Below are 4,802 nucleotides of genomic sequence, written 5' to 3' on the forward strand. Positions count from 1 at the left end.
TTTGGAATTTTTTTTTCAAATACAGCCGACGACATGTCGTTGATATGATTTGTATTTTTAGTTTTCGAATACATTTTTTATTTTTTTTTTCCAAATACAGTCGACTGCATGTTGATATGATTTGTATTTTTGGAAAGAGACGCTTATGGCCGCACGAACCAGTAGCAGGAAGACAAGAATAGAGAAGAAAGGAAGATTATAAATCCGTTTCATTCCTTGGCTGTCTTCATTGTGCCTCTCCTATCTTTGCTTTCCCATTCCATTTCCTTTCCTTTTGCTTTTCTGCGGCATTTCGTCGAGCAGATTTTCTTCGATGTTTTTGTTCACAAATTGTTAACACTTACAACAGACATGTATGGTTCATCTTATTACCCGTTTTAAATTTGTGCTTTTCTTTTAATTACAGAAACCATGATCAGATAGTTTAAAGTGAAAGAAAAGCAAAAGGAAACATCTGAAAAAGCAAAGGAGAATGGTCTCGTAAAGAAGCAAAGTGCAGGAGAATTGCGTCTTCATAGAGGTAAATATGATTTTAGGATGTATATATGTTATGATTTGTTGCAATGTGGTACAAAGTTATACGCTTACATGCATATTAAGTTCCTAAATACACGTTTAACTCCAACGTACGTAAAGGCAAGGTTTCTGTGTTTATTTTAATTCCTTCAACCAGTCCTTCAATTGTATTATGACACAGAAATCAACGCAATGACGTTTTAGGATTCATATTGCCGATCCTATTTAGTGAGAAAAGGCTTTGTTGTTGTTGTTGTTGTTGTCGTCCTTCAATTGTATTATGATGTTGTCTTGTAGATATAAGTGAGTTGAACATGCTAGAAGAATGCAAGATTTCATTCCCCAATGGAAAGGATGATTTGATGGACTTTGAGATTACCATTACACCTTATCGGGGATATTATATGTAAGTGACCTTTGATCTGAAGCTTCATTTGGCTCTCTATACGTTGTTTGGATTTTGCAACTTCGATGTCATCTTGTTGACACCGACATTTTGTACCTCTTGTCGCAGGGGTGATGGGTTTGTCTTCACGTTTAAAGTTCCCGCAGTCTACCCTCATGAGCCTCCGAAGGTCAAGTGCAAAACCAAGGTAACGAAACCTTAGTTATATCAGAACTTAACTTTCGTGTATATTGGTTACGATCCAAACCATAATATATATCTGGTGTTGTATAATGCATACCATATGTGCAGATCTACCATCCCAACATCGACTTAGAAGGAAACACTTGCCTTAACATTCTTCGGGAAGACTGGAAACCTGTCTTAAATATAAACACTGTTATTTACGGATTGTATCACCTATTCACGGTATCTCTGATCGCAACACAAAATATTTTGTGACCTCAAACAAACTATCCGTTTTGTTTTTTCTAGGTTTTATTTGGATGTGTACCTGTTGTGAACTCAAATCCTGCATTTCTTCATGCAGGAACCTAACCATGAGGACCCCTTGAATCAAGAAGCAGCTGATCTTTTGAGGGACAATCCAAAATTGTTTGGTTTGAACGTGAGAAAATCGATTGAGGGAAACATATGGGTGGGAGGGGCCCATTTTCCTGGGTGCAAAACGGGTGACTTCTACTGATTTGGTTTATCTAGGGTTTTGCTTCTTCGTGGTCCAACCATGGTTGTATGAGGTTGAAGGTTTGTATGTTTTTTGGGTGTTTTCTGCATTTCAGGTGAGTACTTGGTGGGGGATTGTCTGGTGGCACATTTTCAGCCCATACTTGTAGCAGGAGAGTGTGTATTAGTGTAATTTTGATCTTCCTTCCATTAATAAGATGGCATCATGTTAAGGCTTGGTTTTGACTTGCTATTTCAATTTAACAGTCGTGGCCTTTTTTTGTTGATGGTTCGATAATTTGGGGATGCAGTTATTAATGAAACAACAATTCAACATATCGTGTCTCCCAGTTCAACCTCAATCATTTACGGTCTTGTCTTGTGGCAAATTTTCAGCCCATAATTTGCGGGTGCATGTATAAAATCATAACTATTATACGTATGATTTAGCATTTTGCTCATTCGGAGTATTAGATTAAACTCATGAAAACATAAAACTTCAGAGAAATGGGACTACATAGTGGCGGTGTCCCAATCCCTCATGCATCGTCATGTGCTTTAATTTACTGACATAACATTTCATGATTAGTTTAAAACATCATCACTTTAGCATGTTAGTTGTATGCGAGTTCTTCTCCCAAAGATGCATGAATGCAAATTGCAATCAGTTTTTCTACATGTTTGATCCATATCCTGTAATTTTGGGTTGGGCCTGGTGAAATAGGCATTAAATGTTGGAATTCAAAGCCCATTATCTTACCCAAAAGCCGTTTTCCTTCTTCCTCTTGTGCAACTCAAATCCCCATGAACACTGTTATTTACGGATTGTATCACCTGTTCCCGGTATCTCTGATCGTAACACAAAATATTTCGTGACCTCAAACAAATTATCCGTTTTGTTGTTGCTAGGTTTTATTTGGATGTGTACCTGTTGTGAACTCAAATCCTGCATTTCTTCATGCAGGAACCTAACATCGACTTAGAAGCGGGAGCTGTTGCAGAACAGAAATCAAATTTATCACAGTATGCTTCCATGTCTTTCAATGCATCTTTATAGCACCGTTTATTTTTCTAATTCCATTTGTGAGATGATATGGTGGCGATCAATTGTCAATTTAGGACAAAAATCACCCTAAAGATAGTCAGGTTCTTAGGAATATGATGCATCAGGGAAAGCAATAGAGATATTTTTATGTCCTCTAGGTTTATGTAACGAAGATTATAGATCCCGAATGCATAATTTGCATTTTTACATTGTATGCTGTTCCTACCACCTGATTTCCTTTGTCTTATTTATTAGACATAGCCCTAAGTTTTCTGGATTTTGCCCTAGGAATAAATGCTGTATTTCTAGTGCATTTTATGAAATTGATAGGCAGTGGAAAAAATCTTAAAGGTTATGAATATGCATTATTGGTCTTTCAATTACAACTTGCATCTTGTACTTTTATTTTAAAGTCATCAAGAGACTGTAATTGAAGGGATTGAGAATCCATGGACTTTTTTTTCTTCATTTTTCGGGTATCATACATAAAATGAAAAAGGTATGATACCCCAAAAATGTAAAAAAAAAAAAAAAGGTTCGTGGATTCTCAATCCCTTCAATTACAGTCTCTTGATGACTTTAAAATAAAAGTACAGGATGCAAGTTGTAATTGAAAGACCAAATAATGCATATTCATAACCTTTAAGGTTTTTTCCACTGTCTATCAATTTTATAAAATGCACTAGAATTACAACATTTATCCCTAGACAAAATCCAGAAAACTTAGAGCTCTACTATGTCTCAAAAATAAAATAAAAAAGGAAAGCAAGAATGCGAAATTATGTACAATCTTTTATTACATTCTTATTTAATTGATTACATTCCTATGTTGTTTGTGCTTACGAAAAGGCATATCCCGTTGAAGGTAGGGTCGAAACCGAAATTGCATGGTTAATCGCTAAAAGATGTTTTCTTGTGCGGAAGAAATTTCATGAAATTATAGCAGTCGGTATGGAACTAGTCGTAGGAAAAGTGCAGTTACTAGTATGATAAAAGATTTGAGTTTTGCATTAGGCAGTTGTTGAGATGCTCAGACAAAAGCGGTGAAAAATTATCAAGGTGACACAAATAATGGGGATGAGGTAACAATTTTCTATTTTTTTTTTGTCAGCACCTACTTTTATTTTTTTGAGATAATTATTTTTTTTCCCACTTTATTTGAGAAATAAAATTTAATTATAATGTTTCATTGATTTATGAAAAAAACATAATTTAACAAAGCACTTTAATTAAATAATAGAACTATATATTAAACAAATAAATCTCGAATAGTTACAACAATGCCGTTTAATATTTACTTCTCATTACTTGGGCTTTAATTAATATAATTGCAGATTGCATCCGCTATATTAATTGAACATAGCACCAATTAATTAAGTTTTGCTCTTTATATTGTTCTTTTACACTTTCTGAACTTACAGTTATGTGAATTAAATCTTTGAAAATATATGTGCCCCGGTTTGAATCCCCAAGCATGGTGTCGTAGGTTTGGTATATGCGTTCGAGTTCAAATCTTTTTTCTCGTAAGTTATATGAATTTGGAGTATTCATCAACTTACATGGTCGGTCTTATAATCCTTGTGCGACATAAATAAAAAGTGTACATGTACAGTTGTGTTTTAAAGTCGAGATTTTGATGCTCCCAAGATACATGAACAAAAATAGTTACACTATTCATAGATTGTACATAAGTGATCGGATTTAGATTCATAGATTGTCTCTGTTAGACTAAAAACTTGAGGGTTTTAGAAAATTGGAGGTCTTGTGCGGTAACACTACGTGCACCATTCTACTTAAGTTAGGGAAAATAATACTAATACCTTTGGATTAAGCCTAATGAAGTAGGTTCGAGGTTCATGGGTGGTCTTGCTTTAAGTTGATTATAGAAGGAGTGCAAAGGTATTACTGGTTTTTTGGATATTCAGGATAAAACCACCCGTAACTCAGCCGGGGGGCGGGAAATGGTTTTTGGATATTTAGGGTGTGTGAATAGTTGACAGAGAATACTTTAGGGGTGTGATATTCACACACCCCATTTTACTTCTCACACATACCTTTTTAATTTTCAACCGTAAGATTGGATGAATTGAAGAATATCAACTGACATAATTTATCAATGGGTGTGTGAGAAGTAAAATGAGATGTGTGGATAGCACATCCCATACTTTCTTG

The 4,802-nt window shown here is 35.0% G+C and overlaps 1 pseudogene; it reads left to right on the forward strand.

The window, feature by feature from the left end:
* The first annotated feature begins 239 nt into the window (after positions 1-239).
* On the forward strand, positions 240-1,822 carry LOC126612384 (NEDD8-conjugating enzyme Ubc12-like; annotated as a pseudogene).
* The last annotated feature ends 2,980 nt before the right edge of the window (positions 1,823-4,802 follow it).

Source organism: Malus sylvestris, chromosome 17 (assembly GCF_916048215.2).
Source record: "Malus sylvestris chromosome 17, drMalSylv7.2, whole genome shotgun sequence".
Lineage (NCBI taxonomy): Eukaryota > Viridiplantae > Streptophyta > Magnoliopsida > Rosales > Rosaceae > Malus > Malus sylvestris.